The sequence below is a fragment of the Felis catus genome, chromosome A3 (assembly GCF_018350175.1).
Source record: "Felis catus isolate Fca126 chromosome A3, F.catus_Fca126_mat1.0, whole genome shotgun sequence".
Taxonomy (NCBI): Eukaryota; Metazoa; Chordata; class Mammalia; order Carnivora; family Felidae; genus Felis; species Felis catus.
In genome coordinates, this window is record NC_058370.1 from 74,459,682 (window position 1) to 74,481,071 (window position 21,390).

The 21,390-nt window shown below is 37.1% G+C and overlaps 1 protein-coding gene and 1 non-coding gene across 3 annotated transcripts in view; one reads left to right on the top strand and one right to left on the bottom strand.

Moving 5' to 3' along the window:
• Positions 1-21,390, bottom strand: part of EFEMP1 (EGF containing fibulin extracellular matrix protein 1) — a 59,686-nt gene that overhangs the window by 21,794 nt on the left and 16,502 nt on the right. The window lies entirely within an intron of this gene.
• On the top strand, positions 6,885-6,988 carry LOC111560013. Its single transcript, XR_002741456.1, has one exon. It is a non-coding gene; the product is annotated as a U6 spliceosomal RNA (small nuclear RNA).

Sequence of the window (21,390 nt, forward strand, 5' to 3'; positions counted from 1 at the left end):
ATTAAGTCCCTGCTTAGGCCTTCATTCTCTATGTTTTTGGCTCCTTCCTGTCATTCTGACTCATATTTCCCAAACCCCTGACTCATGCTGCTTTCTCTCTCTTATGCAACATTTTAATCTCTGCAATGTTCTTTTCATAATTTGATAACTTACCACGACATGGACATTCAGTGTGTTTTCATGGGCAAACATGTTTTCTGTAGCTTAAATGCTTTAGATTACCATTTAGACACTGTTGCTTTAGATTTAAGGAGTAATTCAGAATTACTTTGGAATAAGCCACCACTGACCAAGGTTGAGAACACACTGAAATAGGAGGAAGGGAACTGAAATGATTTTGCATCTGTCACTGCCTAGGTGATCTAGGACCACAGCATCAATTCTTTTTCTCTGTTTCTCCATCTGTAAAATAGACTGCCCATCCTTAATGATGCATGGATTTTTTAAAGTTCAGAATCTTCAAAATATATCTTTTTGTTTTCCAGGCTGTAAACACCTAGAGTAAAATGGCCATATCTTTACTAGTTCTGTGGGGAGCACTGTGCATGCTTTGTAAATATTACTTGATGGTGCTGTCCTTTGAACTCCTTTGAGTCCTTTGAAAAGGCAGTGGTTAAATTCAAGTTGCTGCTATTTCTTCATCTGCGTGGATTTAAAATCTTATTGTATCTTCTACAACCATACTAATTTAATCTCATAAATGGAGTAAAGTAGGAAAAAAAGGTCAAGGATTCATGTTTGCTATAAGAAGGAGCTACTTTACTCCTAGCCTCTTCCTCTTCCTTCCTTCTTTCCTGGCTTCCTTCTCTCTCTCCCCCTCCCTTTCTTTGTTTCTTTCTTGGTTTCTTGGCTTCTTTCTCTTTCTTTCTTTTCCTGTCTTTTCTTTTCTTTTCTTTTCTTTTCTTTTCTTTTCTTTTCTTTTCTTTTCTTTTCTTTTCTTTTCTTTTCTTTTCTTTTCCTTTCTTTTCCCTTCCCTTCCCTTCCCTTCCCTTCCCTTCCCTTCCCTTCCCTCCCCTTCCCTTCCCTTCCCTTTCTTTCACATTCTTAACAGTTTAAATAGATACCCATCTGCTCAGAATGATTGGTCCTAATCCTTTCTAGTGACAGGACAATAAATTGTTTCCCAGAACTGTTTCTATTTACTGTATAAAACTTTTTCTTTTAATGTTTATTAATTTATTTTGAGAGGGTAGGGGCATGGGGTTTGATCTCATGAACTGTTAGATCATCACCTGACTGGAAATCAAAAGTAGGACATTTAACCAACTAAGCCACCCAAGTGCCCCTAGAACTTTTTAAATAAAAGGGACTCATTGTGTAAGGATCTTACTGTTATTCTGGGTTTTCATCTTATTTTTCAGTATAATCCTGGAAAGCAGGAACCATCTGAATAAGTGCTGAGAGCAGTGCTGTTTTACTACTGCCTCATTCATTCATGGCTCTTAATAATGATAAGCTGAGTAATCAAGACATTAAACCATATTGCTTAAAATTTGATTAACAAAATGTTGTGTGACATGTTATATAACTTCATATACAAACTTGTTAAAATTCTAACATGAATTGGTACAAAAATAGACAAATACTTAGCAATATTTAAACATCTATTATTTGATTAGAAATTTGGATCTGCAAGCCTCAGATTTAATCCTGATAACAGCTCTATGGAATAAGTGGTCACATCATGCACAACTTATGGATGAGGCAGGAGGACGTCACTGAAGTGTAGATTCGTGAGGTGACCTGCCCAAGGTCACACAGAGTAGAAACTGAAATGCTAGATTTCCATTTTGCCCCTGCAGTTTTGGTCTTCAGAAAGATTCATTTCCTGAGTTTTGGATAGCAGACCTTTAATTGTAGTTTTATATATGTATGTATACTCAATTTTTCTTAGAATTAAAGAGATGGTTGTTAATCTGTAGTACCTTGATTCCTCCCTTGTGTCTTTCTTCTCTATTAGAATAACATTCATAGCTCTCCAAGTCTTCTGTTTCCCTCCCCAGTCCTTAGCCAATTATCAACAATTTTTGTCAAAGACTTTCTATTTCCCTTGCTGCTTCTTTCATAGTACTGGAATCAGATTTATCTGGGCTAAATGCCCAGTTCTAGTTAGCTTTTCACCCTTCTGAAATTATCAGCTAGAATTCGCCCAAGCTAAGCAGTTCTAGTGGAGAAAATAAATACTGATATTAAGTAACAAAAGAGAACTGTCTTCATCTATGGCCAGCAGTAGATTTATAGTTCTAGATTCTTATCTGTTCTGGCAAAACAGATTGTTAATAATTGGTGTGCTTTAAATGATAAACAAAAATATCACCAAAATCAACAAACATCAGCCTCACTGATAGTTCATTTCTTTGTTTTAGAGGGTGGTGAATCTAGTGTCCTGGAAGTCCTTGTCATTGCCCTGTGTTCTATCAGAACCTTGAAATATGCTGTTCTCATATGGAAAAACCATGCTACATGGACTTGGAGTTGCTTTTCCAGCAACGATGATTGATTTTCACTACAAATGGACCCTTTCTCAAGCAGTTTCCTCTGTGGCTAGTGGTGCTCATTTGCAAGACGATCAGATGAAGTTAGACACACAGTTCATGAACATGGGGGAGAAAACCAAGTGGAACACATGACCAGTTCAACTCGTGACTCACCTGTACTACACACAGACCAAAGGAACCAATTGCTCACAAGGCCAAAACAGAGCAAGCAAAGAAATGGAGTCCTTAATTATTTTTCTGCTCTTTTTGCACACTTGCAAAGTGAAACTTACTGCTTTCGGAATCTTAAGGGAAAACATTTGTACTTGATAAATGATTGCTAGTCGTCAAGAGTGTTCTCTCACACCTCTGTGAATATGACATTTCTCAGGTAAACTCCCTTTTTTTTTACTTCTTAAACTTAATTACCTATTAAAAATATGTTTGGGAAAAGATGACTCTGGTATTTGGATTGATATTACAACCAGTCATCAACCCACAACCTTGTGTAGGTAAAACTGTATTTTGAAAGAAGTGGCACCATTAATCTTTGCTTTAGGGTGGTTCAGTACCAGGAATTAAAGACAGTCTGTGTGAAAGTTCCATACAAGCTGGGGACCAGCTTCAAACTGGATGGCTTTCAGAAGCATTATGATCCCATCTTATTATGGGATGCCTTTGAACTGACATTTCAATTGTGGTTTCCTGGTGCCCTACCACTTTACCTCCCTCCTCCCAACCACCTTCCATCCCCGGCTCCAGATCAAACCCCTGGAGAGTGATGAACTGAATGGAGACTGACTACATTCAGCTGAATCCACCATGCCCTGCCTAAGCACTGTGACTTGATTCCTGGCCCCCTCCTTGAGCCTTGCAGCCAGATTAGTCAGTCTTCCTAGCCCAAAGCACACACATTCTTGGCTTACTCCTTCAGGCCAATCATCGCTTGAGGTCACACAAGCCCCTGGCTATGGCAATGCCAATTATAACAAGCATGGCTTGGTGACCTCCTAATTGTATGAAACCAATTACATTATACTTGTTGTTCATTCAACAATAAACAGCTTTTGTGCCCACTAAATTGGGGCATACTACTAAATTTGCTGAGTGTAATTTGGCAATACTTCTCCAAATCATTAACTGCTTAAGGCTTTTTAAATAAAGCACATCTTTGTGCTTCTTGCCTTCAGAGCACGTTACCTTCTTGTGTATATTTTCCTACCCATTTCATTACATCTTACTTATGATGTTTCTGCACAGTGTTTCCCCATATGCCTCAGGGCCCTTATGTTTTTCTGAATTCCAAATGAAGCAAAGAGGTAGGATGAAGGAGGGGTGGAACTCACCAAATTTGCACTAAATTCCTTTCTCTTTTTGATTCAAAATTCCAGAACAATGAAAAGCAATGAAAGGATAAATATGTGAGTAAATCTAAATGAATACTGACTGTATTTGTTACAATAATAGGAAGGTCTTTGGGGATTTATAAAATATTTGGGGTTTATAACATATTTGGGATTTATAAAGTATTTATAATTAAAATACATGAGAATAATACGTTGGCAGGAAGGTAAATAGAGTTTAAGTATTTGAAGGTCCTTGCATTGTCTGGGAAGAAGTAAAACTACTAATTTATTTTAGACTTTGATAAATCAAGGATGCATATCAAAGTAATCCCTAGGGAAAACACTAAAGGAACAGTAAAATAGCATAAAACTACAAATCTAATTCGGGGAGAAATGCCATAATACAAAATGAGAAGGCAAGAAAAGAAAGAAAAGGAAACTAAAATGTGCAGGACAAATAGAAGGCAAATAGTAAAATGGTAGTTTAAACCGAATCAAAGCAATTGTTATATTAATATAAGTAGATTAAATGCTCATGTTCATTACAAAGAAAAAAAACCTAAAAATTCTGTTTTAAGAGAAAAAAATTGTTTTTAATTTGAGAGAGAGGGAGAGAGAGAGTGAGTGGGGGAGAGGAGCAGAGGGAGAGAGAGACAGAGAGACAGAATATCCCAAGCTGGCTCCACGCCAGCTTGGAGCCTGATGTGGGGTTTGATCCCACAACCCTGGGATCATGACCAGAGGTGAAATCAAGAGTTAGACGTTCAACAGACTGAGCCACCCAGATGCTGCAAGAGAAACTATTTAAATATAAGGTCACAAGTTAAAGAAAAAAAGATGAAAAAATACTATGCAAACACTAATCAAAAGAAAGTTGGCTTTGCAATATCAATATCAGACAAAGCTGACTTTAAGGAAAAAAAAGATTACTAGACAAAAAATAATACTATGTAGTGAAAAAAGTTTTAGTTTACCAGGAAAATGTAGAAATTCAGGATAGAAGTGCATTTAATCACAGAGCCTCCATATAGATAAAGCAAAAATAGGTAAAACTAAAGGGAAAATGAATACACACAATTACACTAAGAGATTTTTAACATATTTCTCTTAGTAACTAAACAAATAAACATACGTTTTCAGAAATGAATAGAAAATATGAATAACACGATTAAAAACTTTGAACTACTTGATATACATAGAAGGCTACACAAAATACATAATCTATTCAAGCACTGAGAGAATGTTAAAAGAAAATGATCATGTGCTAGCCTTAAGGCAAGTCTAAATACATTTCAAAAATTACAATATACAGATTTTGTTCCTTCACTACAATGCAAATCTGATAGAAACAACATTGATGACAACAAAACCAGAAAAATCTCCTTCTTTTGGAAAAGAAGACACACACTTCCAAAGATCTCATGGTTTAAAGAAGATAAAATTGAAATTTGAGACTATGTCAAACTGAATGAAAATGAAAATATCACATATGAAATCTTGTGGGCCCTTAAGAAGGCCTATAGCCCCTCCTTCCTTCCTTACACCTCCTTATCTTTTTACCCACTGCACTCAATTTACAAGAGAAGAAAATACAAATAGAATTTGTATCTGAGATGGTCTGTTATAAAGTGAACTTTAGGGTTTTGAAGGGCCATTTAGAGAAGAAGGGAAAAATCTTGACCATGTCTTTCCAAAGGCAGAACTAGAACACAAGGGTAGAAATTCAAGGAAGGCAGATTTTTTAAAAAAATGTTTATTTTTGAGAGAGAGAGAGAGGGAGGGAGAGAGAGAGCAGGGGAGGGCAGAGAGAGACACACAGAATCCAAAGCAGACTCCAGGCTCTGAGCTGTCAGCACAGAGCCTGATCCAGGGCTTGAACTCACGAACACGAGATCATAACCTGAGCCCAAGTCAGACGCTTAACTGACTGAGCCACCCTGGGGCCGCAAGGAAGGCAGATTTTAGTTCAGGGTAAGAAAAAAAAAAAAAAACTATGGTCATTGGACATTTTAATATATTAATAAGTAATGAGGTTCCCGTCCCTGGAAATATGCAAATGATGTAATGTGGATCTCAGTGGTGGTGGGGATTTGACAGGTCATCTGTGTTTCAAAACGATGTGAAGGCACTGCATGAAAATATGGCAGAATGTTAACAATTTCTGAATCTAAATCTGATGGCAGGTGTTGAATGTTCATTGTATCACACATTCAACTTTGAGTTTGAAAATGTTAATCAAAAAATCAAAAAACAGATGCTGCAGGAACCCTAATGTAGAAAGTTGTGAGGGTTCAACAAAATTCAATGTCTATGCGTTCTCTCATTTGACACATGATGCACGTAAATATATCTCTGTAGAGTTGTAATGTTTACTTCTATACTTTCATAATTTATCCCCTACCATCTGAAAACCTTGCTCTATGATAAAGTATAGCAAGGAAAGGTCTCATCTTAAGTGGTTATTTTATTCCTCTTCCTTGAGCAATGTAGGAGTTAAAATCTAGACTTAGTATTTTTTTGTCCTGTATGAATTATTTTTCAGGAAGGAACACTCTGCAACCTTCATCATATTAAGGCATAAGATTATTCAGTGATCAAAATGTTAAATTTGAACAACTATCAGCTTGTGTCCAAATCTTTCATATACTGTTAAACCAAGTGAGACTTGACTTTTTGGTTTTGTTCCAAATTGATACTACAGTTGCCATTTTCCCCAAGTTATTCATGAATTATCATGCATATTTGAATTTAAGTTGCTGATAAATTGTGTTTGACATACGCAGGATGTGGGATATCCCCTCCTGTCTGTGTTAAAACACGTTCAGTGTTGTGAGGTAACAGCATTCAAGTAACTCCTGAGTATTAGTTCAAGGAGTACCTAAAGGCAATAGGAAACTAAAGAAAATACTGTTCAATATAACTACTGACCCAGTGAGTGTTTCAATCCTAAAGACTTCTCAAGCTAGCATATTAAATAGTCTTTGGACTTTTAAATGAGTTTGAAGCATTTTACCTTACATTTCCATCGGAGGCAAAATTATATTTGGACTATGTATTCTCTGTGCTTGCTTCGGCAGCACATATACTAAAATTGGAACAATACAGAGAAGATTAGCATGGTCCCTGCGTAAGGATGACACGCAAATTCATGGACTGTATGTTCTGAGATCTGAGAGACAGAGATCTGTTCTGAGAGACGGAGATCTCTTTCAGTTTTAAAAATCCAAAAGTAAAGCCTACTTTACCGAATTCCTACATGCTGTTGTAAAAAATACTCATTTTCCAACTCTTCTTTCTTCTGCCCTCTCTAACTTAAAATATTGGATCCTGGGAAACCTGAATAACATGCTCTTGCTTTTTGATGAACTATGATCATAGGTCTCTATTTCTTCTTCCCTTCTTTTTCATTTTTCAGCAGTGGATTCTGATCTATAGTCTAAAAGGAGCATCTAAAAATGGACTCATCTTTCAGGATTAAATGGCTCTGTTAGCAGAGTGGGATGAACAGAAAGTGCTCCTCTATGTTTAAATGCACTACTGTGTACCTGTAAAGTTACATACTTTCAGGAATTTAGAGTTGCTTAATGCTTGTTTGGCAGCATAAACTCTGAAAAAAAATCTCATGGGGAAACACGCCCCATACACAGTTTCTATGTCTGTAGAGTACAAAGGGAGATGGACCTTTGCCAGTTATACAGTCGATATGTTAAAGGTAGATGCCAAACTAAGTCAGTCTTTAAGGGAATTTCTTGGCATGAATCAACACAGAAGAAAAAAGAAAGACTGTGTTCTTAGATCTGTTATATATACACATATATACTCAAAATGGTTACTGCATGGAGCACATCCGTAGAGTCTATCATATTCCAAGTTTTCATTTTAGAAGAAAATGGAAAAATTGAACAGTTCATATTGTTAATTTTGAAATTAGCCTGGAATTATTTTTCCCTAGAAATGTAATAATTTGTTTATGGAAACCTCAAAATGAAAATCTTTGGCTTCAGGCATGTATGTGGTTAATGTGGATGATTGTGAGGCTGCCAGATAGGTATAAGGACCTATCAGCCAGGGATCTGTTTCAGGGCTTCCAGAGTTACAACAATCATACTATTTTCTCACTGCACAATATTTTTAAATCGTAGGTTATTATATTTGAGATTTTTTTTGTTGCTTGTGCTAGCTTTTTTCTAACCTAATTATACCAAGAATTTATTATACCAAGAATTAGAGTTTATGGGAGGACTTGTTGATCTTTTTAGAAAGTCTGAGAACCCTAGAATAAATTTTTTTTCTTATGGAACTCACTGACAGAATGATATGAAATATGACTGAGACACAAGAGTGGGTAAGATCACAAGTCTTAGCATCGAGTAGGTCTCAGTTCAAATTCAAGAAATACCACATTTTAGGTGTGTATTCAGGGAAAGTTATTTAACCTTTCCAAGTTTCACTGCCACATCTGTCAAGGAGGGATAATACCCATTTCATAATGGTATTGTGAGTACTAATTGAAATAACACCCCCTTTCCTGCAAATGGTACCTGGTTGACACTAAGTGTTCAATAAATTGTATTTAACATTGTGAGATGACTATAAGTCAGTGTATATCAGGTTGGCACCTCTGTTGTCTACAGATGGAAGGAAGCAAAAAACTGCAGAAAGTCAGGGCTTTTAATATAATTTTCTATGCACTTGTCTATAATTACATATCCTATCCTTGTTTCCTTGCTCAGTGTCCTATTTTGAATGTGGTCTGTCATGACTGAAATCCAGTCAGGAGAATGACCACAGCATTGAATGACTTCCCTTCCTTTGGCATAGTCCAGAAAAATGGATATGAGAATAGGCAAAATCAGACTTTCTTAAAGTTTTTCTCATTGGGGAAACTGCATTTAAACAAAGGAGATATGGCAAAACAAAAAGAAATCTAGTATTATTTTGTGATACGAAAGGACAGTTAATTGCTTCACAGCAATGGAGTATTAATGTTTATAAAGGCTACTTAGCAAACATAGCTTTAATTAGAGCTCTAATTAGAACCTATATGTTACTCTGAGAAAGAACTTTTGTGTGAACAAGTTCCAACTATGAAAAAGCTATGAAAATGTAAATTTCAGCAGCAATTTTTATTATATTGGCTAAGAAGAGGATATTATGGTCATCATCTTTCAAGACAGTGCTGAAGTTACAAATCAGAACCAAAGAACAGATGGGGAATATTTTCAAGTGTAGTGGAAACAACTGCATGTAAACTCAGGACAAGTATTTCTGGTTGTTTATTCATAAGGACAAGGCTCAGAGTTAGACTCTAAGATGAAAACATTGACATCTGACTTTTCACGTGAGGAGTCTCCACAAAACATAATGGTGATCTGCATAATTTGCAGTTGATGAAGCATCCATTCAATCACATCATACAGGAAAGTTTGATTTTGAGCCATTTGTTGTTGTTGTTGTAAATGCAATGCTAGTAATATAGTAAGACCGTGGCATATTAAAAATAGTCTTTAGGAAGATTAATTTTGGTTTCCTTCAAACACTAAATGACCTCTTCCCAATGCTCTCATTATAGTCGTAGGTAAATTATGTATGTGGATATGACAGACTCTTGTTTCGATATCAAGGGTTTAACTGAGAAAATTAACAGGAAAAAAAGAAAGAATTTCAAGCTTGAAGAAAAACATTGTGCATATGGTTATAGTGTGACAAACCGGCAGGTGGCTAGGCTGACCTCTTTCCGTCATCTTCTTACACTATCTTTCTCTATCTTCCACCTCTGACTCCTTATTGCTCTTTAAACATTCAATTTTGTATTTGCCCTTTCTCAGTTTCACCCTGATCAGTCAGACCATTCTTTTTAAGTTTATTTATTTTGAGAGAGAGAGAGAGAGAGAGAGAGAGAGAGAGACAGCGCGCGTGAGCACGGGGGGAGCAGAGAGAGAGGGAGGGAGAGAGAGAATCCCAAGTCGTCTCTGCACTGTCAGCACAGAGCCTGACAAGGGGCTCAAACCCACAACCGTGAGATAATGACCTAAGCCGAAATCAAGAGCTGATGCTTAACCAACTGAGACACCAGGTGCCGCAACAGACTATTCTTTTAACTTGAGAGCTCTGACTGCTGTCACATCCAAACTAGTGTTAGGACATCTCTTCCTGGTTTGTAGGCCTTGGGCACTGCTGCTTCACCAATGGTTTGGGAGGGCTGTTTTCCTGGCCCAGCGCTGTGACCCTCCAGTGCACCAATTGGGAGCTCAGCAGGGTGCCCCTGCCATCTTTATCTCCTCAGTGAAGGTGGGCTGCTGTCCAGGCTCCCAGAACTCCAACACCTGCAACTAGTCTCATCATTACTCATGTAGATGTTGATAAAATGCAGAAGGTCCTGTTTGATTAGCTTGCACCTCACTGCAACATAACAGGTGGTTTAATATAAAAACAAGTCTTTTCCTTAAATTCCAACTTATCAATGCATTCTAATATGATCATCAGCCAGGCTACATACTGCCATGTGTAAGACACATGTTGCCGTCTGTCTGACTTTGCCCCCCATGAGCCTCTCCCCAGCCCCTGTACTTTAATAGGATAGATTTCTTTTCAAGGTCCAGCTCGTGCCCACCTTCTTTATGCTTCTTTTCCCAGATTACTTCGGGTCAATGTAAGATCACTACAGAAAGCAGCTTGTCCAGTTGACTTTGGGACAGCTGTATCCTCGTTAAGAAAGAACAGTAGCAGCAAACTTGCTATCTCTAGAAAGTCAACTGCCTTGAGAGGTCTTAAATAGTCGCTCCCAACCTCCTCCTTAACCAGAGCCTTCTTAAGGGTAAAAGCATGCCCCTTTGTCTGGTTCAGGGTCCTAAACAAGTTGTGCTCTGACTACTGAATGCTGGCATTCTTTATTAGGAAACCAGCTGCTGGATAACCCGAGGTACACATCAGTGGCCCATATAAATTTTATGGCCCCAATTTGTTGAAGGTACCAACTGAGCTTTCCATTGGATTTGATGCATAAATTCTAGCACCGTTATATTACAACGTGGCAAAACACAATAAATAACACTCAATGCTTCCATAGTATTTATACAATTGTTACAACATTATTTTTTTCTTTTACAAGACTAAGGGATTCCCTGCCAAATAAGGTGAATGTATAGAACTTCTTGTAGCTTCTGCAAAGGCTGAGTTAAATTTTACTTTCAAATTAGTCTTCCAATAAGTTTTAGTACAAGCTTTAAGATGGAATAAATCCCAAGTAGTAAAAATCCTTTACGAGTTACAGTTATATTCTGGGTGGATAAAATCATAATGGCCTGGAACAACGCACTAACTGCTGAGTGGATTTTTAATGCTGATGTTTTTAGCTGTTTCTTGAGCTATTTTCCCTATTGCATTGCATTTCATTAAAAATTTGAGCTGTGCTATTTTTAGAATGAAATCCATACTTAATTTGCCCTTATAGCACTGTTATAAATGGAGACTAGAACCAGTCCTGATTACTTACAATGAAATTATCTGAGTCAACAAAGTTAGGATTCAGAAATGTTTTAAAAGTAAATGATGTGTTTATCTCCTCTGTGAGCGAAGCAAGCAGACTTCCTTTGGGTTTGCAGTAGTCCCATATTTGTACAGGACATCTTTCACTTGGTGCAGAGGAAAACTCACTATGTCCTTTTCCACCATCTTCAGGATGAAATCTAAACTTTTTAATGTGCCGTGCAAGGCCCTTCATGATTTGATCCTTACCTACAGTCATGTGCTGCACACTGAATCATACAGAACACCTGTCCCCTTCTTTTGTCTTTTACTTCTGACCTTAGCAAGTGCTCTTCCCTCTGCATGGAACATTCTTTCTCCTTCCCCCCCTTCTCTTTCTCCAAATAGTTAAAGGCTAATGCCCACAACTTCCTTAGACTGAAGCCTGATGTCACCTTCTCTGGGAAGTCTTTAAAATGCGACTCAAAATGCCACGTTGTCAATGCTGTCCACTTCCTCATAGATGGTGAACTTTTGAGGGTGGGCAGGCAATGTAAGCTTTTATCTTTGTATTCTCAGCATCTTTGTATTGTGTGCTCTGCACACAATAGTTACTCAACTCAAGCTTGTTGAATCATCTTACAGTTATAGGATAGTGAGTCTGTGGTCTTGTGCTATCTCCCAAACTGTAATTATCAAAGCAAATGTTAAAACTTTCTTTCCCCATATTATTCCCAAATCAAATGTAAAAGAATAAAGTAAATCTAGACAACTAATACATAATCTCCAGAAGACACCACTCTTGTAAAGGAGAAGCACAGGCGTGACTATTGCTTATGAAGTGTTTTAGAATGGAAGCTTAAACAGATCAATAAACAGACAAAATAGGTGTTTTACCTTTGCAAAGTTCTAGCTGTTGGGTAGGTCTTAAACACACACATGCGCGCGCGCACACACACACCCACACACTATCACGACTTAGTGAAGGGAGATCTAAATCTAGTTAAGACTCCTTTGGATTATTTCATAAGGTAAACTATATAGTCTTATGTTCTTAAGTTCTTGCTTTATTAGCTTAGCAGTCCAGCCTTACTCCCACTCTCAAACAGCCCCTTCTTTTTTTGTATTCCATTTAAATTCTTATTTTTAATGAAGATAATTTTTAACTAGGAAATGCATTTCCCCTAGCCATACCAGGAGAACTTTTGCTCTCCTCTGTATATAACCAGATTATTTCTTGGTTCATGCTTACATGCAAAATGGATGATAGGGGGCATATAGAGGAAAGTGGGCCTATGGATAATTACCTCTTGCCATAATTTCCTGTAATTGCGAAAACCTTGTTATAATCAGAGCATGACTCTGCTTAGGTTATGTTCATTGCATTTCACAGCATCACAGCCTTAACCATATTAGAAATAAGAGACTACTATTAAAGGTCTATGTTCAGACATAGTTTATGGTTAGAGACTTACTCTGTATTCCTTCAGCCATATATTATGACTAATGAACATTCTACAGTTTAATGGATGTGAACATGAGGTCGAAAGGCTGATTGTTCAGGAGATCATTTAAGGGCTTGTTTAGCTTCTAACTGGTTATTTCATGGGGTGTAAGAGCTGAAATTATACCAAAATATTATTAATTTACAATTTGATGTTTACCTTTGTAATACTTATGAATAAATATGTTGCCAAACAATATTATAAACCATTTACCCTACTTAGAGTCATCTTTGACTCAAGATTTGAGTCATCACTTACATGCAAAAATAATGAATGTGTCTGTTAGAAATAGTTTTAAACAAATTACTGTGATCCTGAAAATGGTCCTTGTGGATCAAACTCTTTTTATGTTTTGTATTAGCATTGTTATTATATGTACAGTACTTGAAAATTAATGCAATTCTTTTTTGAGGAACTCACTCACTTTACAAGAAGTCAGATCCATCCCAGTCCTATTAAGATGATTTAACGTATTTAACCATATGTGTATATTTATTTTTCCTCCTCATCCTACAACTGTCTGGAGGCAGTGTTTTCATTATGTCATTCTTTGCTCAAAATCTTTTACTAGTTACGACATTACTAAATCTGAATGGCTTAACCAAGAATTCAGGGTTCATATAAACTGTCCTCCAATGATTCAATGACTTTTCCTATCTTGTTTCCTGTAGCCCCCACAACAGCCCCCCTTTCCCTCACCCCAAACAGTGACATGATATTGTCACCAATATTCTGTATACAGGACATCCACCCAGCAAAGCCTGCCCCTTCTCTTCTCAGGATTATTTATATCCAGTTCATCCTTCATGACTCCGATTACATCCACTACCTCCAAAAAGCCCGTTATGGCCTCTGTTTGCAGCAACCAATTCCTCCTCTGGACTCTACCACTGCTTTTACCATTGACTACATGGGGAATGAGGCTCTCAACTAATGTTTTGTTGACCTGAATTGTTAAGCTGAATTATTTGTGTCATCTAATTTTTTAAAAATCGGACCTTACTTTACCTCTTCAGCTAGCCTGAAAAGTCCTTGCAAGTAAGGTGGTATGTTTAGGCATCTAGTACAGTTTGAATACATATAAACTGAACACATCGATACATGATTTGGAGAATAAACGACTAAAAGCTGAACAAATGAATGCATGCATGGTGCATATTTCAGTGTGTACATGAGAAAATATATTCTAAATTTACATTAACAATTTGGGGTCTAGCCAGGTAAAGGTGGAGTTCTTTAAAGCCAAGGCTCATGATATTTAAATTATCCTTTTATGCCTACAGGGTAAAAAGTAGTGAATCCAGCAAGAATGGCTAGAAACAGACTTTTTTAGTTCCATAATCACTCAGTTGAGAATTTAAGATTGTGTTTGGGAATTTAAGATCAGCATGAAGTTATGGCGACAACCTGGCCACAAAATGTCTCCTTTTCCTTCCATCCAAGGAGGGAATGTGACCTCATTCTCTGAGAAGGGATTCTCCTCCAAAGCACTCAAGGACTATCTCTCTGAAAAATTAAATGAAATGCAAAATGGGGGCAGGACAGAACCAATCTTACTCAGAGAGCATGCATGAGTTCTGGGGTGGGGGAAGTCATTGTTGAGTTTTATAATTTTTTTTCTTTTAAATCTTTGAAAAAAGAAATCAACTCTGGTTTCAGTTTAATTTAAAAAAAAAAAAAACCTACATGACCACTTCTTCAAATTTGTTCCAGATGGATTTAGTCATAGAATGATTGATTATCCACTCAATGTGAGCTATGTGGTTAAGCTCAGAAACCTACAACAAACTGGTTTGGAGCTATGTTTCATGGTAAATGGCAGAAAGGATAATCCTTAAGCTGTCATTTTAGAGTTAGTGATGAGGAAAGAGGAATTTAGTAGGCTACTTATGTCAAGAGAATGTATTAGCAAATGGATGGCTGAATATGAGGAAATCTTATGAGCATAATACTTTTTTTCCCCTTTCTGGATTTCACAGTAAGGGGAACCACATCTGACTGGGAGCCCCCTTGAAGACTGCCCAAGCTCTCACTGACTGCTTCATGAACCAGACCCACTTCCCCAGGATGCTTCAGGCCTGAGGCCAGAGGTTGGCCTCTAACTGGTTTCCTAGTACCTAGGATATCCTAGTACCTAGGATTGTACTCTATCTAGTACCTACTCAATAGGCCCAAAGAGATTTTTATTATTGGCATCAGAGACACCTGGGAAAATCTGGAAACTAATTCTCGGGAAAGTGAACCAAAGAGAAAAGGTACTGAACTCCACACAGAGCTGTTTAATGCACTTTAAAAAGCAATTTAACAACATTTGGTTCATATTCATTTTAAGAAAAAATAAAACACTTCCTTTGGATTTTAATTACTCCTTTTAATAGCTGTATTAGCCTTTTATCTATCCTTTCCATCTGGCTAATTCACAACTTAGCTACTAGAACATTCTTTTAAGAGAGTGTGGATGTGGCTGGTGGCTTTCGACCCATGTCACCATCTGATTTTACAATTTCCTCTGTACATTGTTCCATTTTTTGGTTTCCACCTTCATTGATTTTTCTGTTTTTGCTTATGTATCTTTTCCCTTTTTTTTCCTTCAGAGTGCACTTCATTATTGTCTTCTTATTGAAAAACAAGCCACTATCCTGCCTCCTTATCAAGATACCTACTCCTTAGCATCCCAAGAAAGTCCATGTTACATTTTATGGCTTCTGAATTTTTAAATCTTACATAACCTATTTACTGTAACCTTAGGTTATATTTCCCATGTCTCCTAGTACACTTTTGAGGCAAAAGGTATAAACATGTTTAAACATGATTAAACAGAGATTTCTATGGGAGAGATGGAGAACATTTTCCACAATTCCCTACCAAATACACAAATATCACAGATGTCTAGGACAAAAGTTAACATGAAGCAAAAAGGATGTTTATTAAATTTATTTTAGGTAACAGGCATGTAGACTTATGCTAATCTGTAAGAATAAAGGTAGTTCTTGTGTTTGCTCACAAAGTTTTTGTTTCAAGGCTATTGTTTATTTGTAGAGTAGATTAAAGGAGATTTTAATTACAAAGTTTTCAAATCAAGGGATATGGTCATAATTACTTAGGAGTAGTTTTGGGCAGGATTGGTAGGATTTTAGAAATTACAAGTCCATGAAGGAGAGAAAGGTCCATTCATTCAAAAGGAGCTGTCAGAAGAGTGAGGTTCTTATGGATAGTACTTTGCCTATTTCAACCACACCTATCAGACTCTATATCTGAATGAGTCATACAGTCTCTTGCACTGCTGTGGAGGTGGGTGCATTTTGCTTTTTAATTCATATTTTGCTTTTTGAAACTATTCATAATTCTAGATGTAACTCTAAAGGTTTGGCTGGAATCAATGAGGGGGGAATTTTAATTACACATTGTGGTAGGCAGCTAGTGACATAGCTCCCAATGATTCCAGACTTCTGGCATTTATGCCGTTAAAAGTGGACTGGATCTTGTGACTGGTTTCTAGTGAACAGAACATGGCAAAAGTGATGGGTTGTCACTTCCATGATTAAGTTACAAAAGCCTGTGACTTCAGTCTTAGTAGCATTCTCTCTCTTGCTGGCACTTTCTCTTGCCCCCTCACTTGCTTACTCTGATAAAGAAGGCTGCAATGTTGTAAGATGCTCTATGGAGAGACACATGCAGCAAAGAGTTGAAGGAGGAAGAACCCATGAGGAATAGAGGCAGGAAATGAATCCTGCCAACAACCACTGGGGAAGGAGCTAGGGAGAGGGTCTTTCCTAGTCAAATCTAGAGATGGCTGTAGCTTAGTGAAAGACCCAAAGCCAGGGGATCCAGCTAAGCCACACCTCAATTCCTGACCCAGGAAAAATGCGAGATAGTAAGTGTTGTTGAAACCATTAAGTTTTAGGGTTATTTGTTATCTGGCAACAGATAACTAGGGCATAGATTTCCTTATGGTTTCTGTGTGATGGATAATAAAACATAAGCTGAGTAAGGACTAGTTATTTTGGTTGTAAACCTGGTTTGAGTCTGAGGCTAAAAACAATCCCAAAATGTGAAATGAACAGATTGTTCTTTGCTGAAAGGTACTTAGGAAGGCAGGAAATCTTAATTCAAAATCAAGAAGATAATACAGAGCCTTTAACATTTAGCGTTGGCACCTTTACATTTTAAAGCAGTTTATATTAATACATGCAAAAAGTATATTTACTGTGCACCAAAGTAAAAACAACTCCTTTCTATGCTAGAATTGAAATGGGAGTCCTGGGCTGTGCCATGAACCACAATAATTACCCTGTCAGTGCCTGGAGAAAAGACTGCAGTGATCTAGCTTTTAAAGCTTCAGTGATTTGGTCCTGACTTTTAACAAACAACCAGTACAAGGTGTGAACTGTTTTGTCAATAAAGCTTCACGTCATTACAACTGTCTGGCTTTTTGTTTCTGAGTCATTAATGCTATTATAGTCACAGAAGGCACCTGCATTCTTCCCTGGGCAGATTTTAACTTGCTCCGGTATGTTTTCCTGATAAAAATACCATCTGAAAGGCAAAGAAGAACTCCTATCAATAGAACCACTTGACATACTAGGCATGTATCAATCAAGAGCCATATAGCTACCACCCTTGTAAAGCTTATAACCTAGACAAAGTGCATTCTCTTTACCTCTCTCTTACTTTCTCTCATTTTTAAAAATTATTTTCAATAAGAGCTGGAAAGGACAACTCTTTTAACTTGAACATCTGAGAAGACTGAGGCCCAGAGAGGTTAACTGGTTTAACACAGTCTGAGTCACTTAGGGGAAGACCCAGATGGGAACCTTTGTCTTTTGCTGAGTTTCATGGGATTTCTGCCACTCTTGGCTGCCAAAGACTACTTTCTGGGATCCTCCTGAGCATTCAAGCATAAAAACATTCTACTGCAGGAGAAAATTCTATTAATTAGTAAGCAAAGAAAATATCTATGTATTACAGCTGTAGCTGTTACAACGGAATTTGCATTGGAGAAACTGAGTACTAACCAGAGGAGAAAAATATCTTTCTGAAAACAAAAAACAACTCACCACATGCAAATTATCCACATTATACCACATTTTGCTAAGGGCAGCAAGTAGAGGATGAAGAATCACTAGATATATCTGCTTCCTGGTGGGAAGCACAAATTGTCAACTACTGGAAGACACGCTCTGTTATATATCAACAAAATCTGGGGACTTTGTAGAAATGTGAGATCTCGGGTCTCATCCTAGACCTACTGAATCAGTATCTTCATTTTAATAGGATCTCCAGGTAATTCATATTTCATTACAATTTGAGAAGCACTGGTCTATCACACATAGCATATAGAAGATTCTCAAAAAACATTAGACAATTGAATTCCAAATTTAAAACTCCCCTAGCCAATTTTATAAAAAAACAAAAAAACCCAGTCAACCTGATTTATTCAGGGCCATCTTTCCTTTTTTCCTTCATCAGTTTCTTCTTTGAGGAAAATATGCATTTATATGTATGAACATAAGTGGGAAGTTGGTAACTGTAATACTATTTTATGAGATACTTCAGTAGAACCTATTTTTGATTAGTATAGTCTACACTTGCTCATTGTCCTTAATGTTCCTGTCTTGCTCTCCTTTCTCTCTCTTTCTCTCTCTACATCTCTCTTCCAGATGTAGATGTTCCATTCTACATCTCCCTTATTTTTTTTTTCCCTGCCCCTCAGTCTTCTTACAGCTTCTCCTGTCATCCAGGGTAAGAGGAGACTCCTGGAAGAGAAGGATATGACTCACCTGTTTGCTCTATCTTGCTTTTTCTCTCCACCAATGTGTGACTATGGTCCTGGCCTCTACCTGAACAGGTGTTCATTGCAGGTTTTGCTTTTTTCCTAGATGAGTGATTTTCATACTGATAAGTGGTGATGGTAGGTGGTGTTGGGGGAGAGTGTCATTGTTAGTTGAGTCATTTAGCAGAGGAGCCAGAGAAGTCCTATAACAGGTATCACCATTTCATCCCAATAATATTTGGTATATACATTTAAAATCAATCAAAGAGAAAGCAATACTTCAGTCATGAATTATTGGCAACTGATTTACTCAGTTGTGAACTTTGTGGATAAGAGGTTCCCCTAACTGTAACAAAGAAAAGAAATTATTTCTTCTTGGAGGGAAAGTGGTGTTTTTTTTCCTGCTGGGTAGTAGAATTTACATACCAGTGATGTGTCATCTGTTAGAATAATTTGTACATGTAGCTCTCCAAATCAAGTGCAAAGATGTGGTCTGAACTTGATGCTACACGGATTCTTCTTTTTCTAACCTGAGATCTACACTGAGTAACAGGCAGGCCCTTTGCTAGCAGGTAGTTTTACCCACTTAACAGGACCTTTATTTGATTTTTTAAGCTTGAGAAAATTCAAAACATTACTCATACTTAATCAAATAATTCATGTACTCTTCCTTTTAGAGGTCTTCCTTATTTTCTTGTGTCTCTATAAACTGTTCCCTATTTAATATTAGACCAGAAAGTGTATTTTTTCAAAGAAAAATACAGGTAAAAGCACTTTGTAATAGATTCACACTTTTGGTAATGTGTAGTTCTGCCTACTCCTGATATAACCAGATTTTCCAATAATTCTTTAAAACTTTCTATTAGAACCCTAATATTGTTTGTGGCCAGGTTTTTACAATGACAACTAAATAGGTCAAGATCTTCTAATAGAGCGATATTCTGATGGTCTATTTGGGGTATTAACCATCTGTGACAGCTTGGTTTATTGGAAACTATGGCTCTGGTATGGTTACACAATCTATTTTTCTGCTTAAATTGAAAAGTCAATGAGAAGATTTTTTAGTTTACTTAGAGTTGGACTCTAATTTACAATGGTTTTGTTATTTAACTTTTTTTATTGAATGAGGTAGTCGCCAAATAATCTTTCCTGCTATTTCAGAACTGTCATTAGCTGTGTAAATCGCACGATGATTAAGTTTCCTTCTTTCATTTAGCTTCTTTTTTTTATCATTAACTATTTATTTATTTATTTTTTCAATCACTAAAGAAGGGAAGTCATGCAATTGAAGTTCAGAACAAAGCCCTGCATCTTTACCAGCTTGTGTGGGAGGATTTCCCCCCCCTCTGGCTACCTCCCTGGATTAGGGTTCTTCTGATATGCCAGGTCATGAACTATTTTTACAAAAAGGGCCCACAGCTTTTACTGGGAAGTTTACTTAATCATGAATTACTGGAATTTTCTGGTTTGCTTGTTGAGTGGAGTTTTATTCCAGGCTACCTCCTGACCATATAATTTGCCAAAGTCTGAAGAATAAAAGGGCTTGGGGATTCAGTGTCAGGTCCAGATAAGTGATTTTTTAATCCATTCTATGATGGTCTACATAAAAAGTTTATTTTGTTAAAAATTCAGTTGCCCATCGTAGAAGGCGGGTCAGGATGGAATCCCAGTAAATCTGTGAGAAAGATTAGTAAAGAAATGTGCAGGATGACCAGGACGCTTCAGAAGTGTAAGAGAGCAGGGCCTTTGAGGCTAACTGTAGTGCTTTCACTTCTATTTTGTTGACCCTGACTCTACTCCATCTAATGTAATTACTTGTTGATTAAATAATTCAGTAGCTGTCCAAGGTGCCCTGTTTTCCTGTGGTAGGTAAACACATGAATTTAGAAAGCAGTTTCCAGGTTTGATTTTATAGAAATAATGAGCGAGTAAATGAATCATTTAAGAAGCTTTATCAGCTTTGATCAGCTTAATTTTGATATGAAATTTCCTACCAAAATGATGGTACATCATATATGTCTGTGCATGTGCCCATAAATGGCTGTGAACTTGGTGTGTGTGTGCATATACGTGTGTGAGCTGGAATAAATGCAATCTAGGCAAGAAAGGGGGCACTGGGCCTGCATAGGCAGATTCCTAGGGTGTCTTTTAACAATGTCTTCTAGAATGTCCTTCTTTTTAAAGATGAGGTGTCTCCTGATATCACAAACTGCTCAGGAAAGAACATGGCTAAGTAGAGAAAACCGTCTTACACAAAAATCTCTCTTCAGCATTCAAATTATGAAAAAGCAGTGACTAGAAAAAAATTCATTGGTGGATTTAGTAAAGTTAAATGATGCCAGATACCTAAATTGCTCCTATATTTTAGAAGAATAACTAGAGTTGAACTAATTCTCTAAGAAGACTCTTCAACAATAGTTTGAAGGTTCAGCAAGCAGACTCTGAGAAACAGACATACTGCTCTTCATAATTTTGGTAAATTAAAAATACTGAGATATTTAAGTTTTTTACTAAATAGTAAAAAATTTAGCCACAATTTAAAGGCATACTCATTTGTGAATATATGTATGACAAGAGAGCTTTGCTGCAAAATATTTCACAAGTGAAATTAACTAATCAGCACTGAACAAAAAATCTTTGAATCCAGATTGTGATAGACCTGGTCTCCAGCGAGGACACAGAATACAGCCCCTTGAGTTGTTTCTCATTCTCGATCATGTTCTACACCTCTACTCAAGGGAGTAGGATTAGATTCCTTACAGCACACCTAGCTGTTTAGGGTGCAAGGCTTATTTCATTATCATGTATTCCATAATGATTCT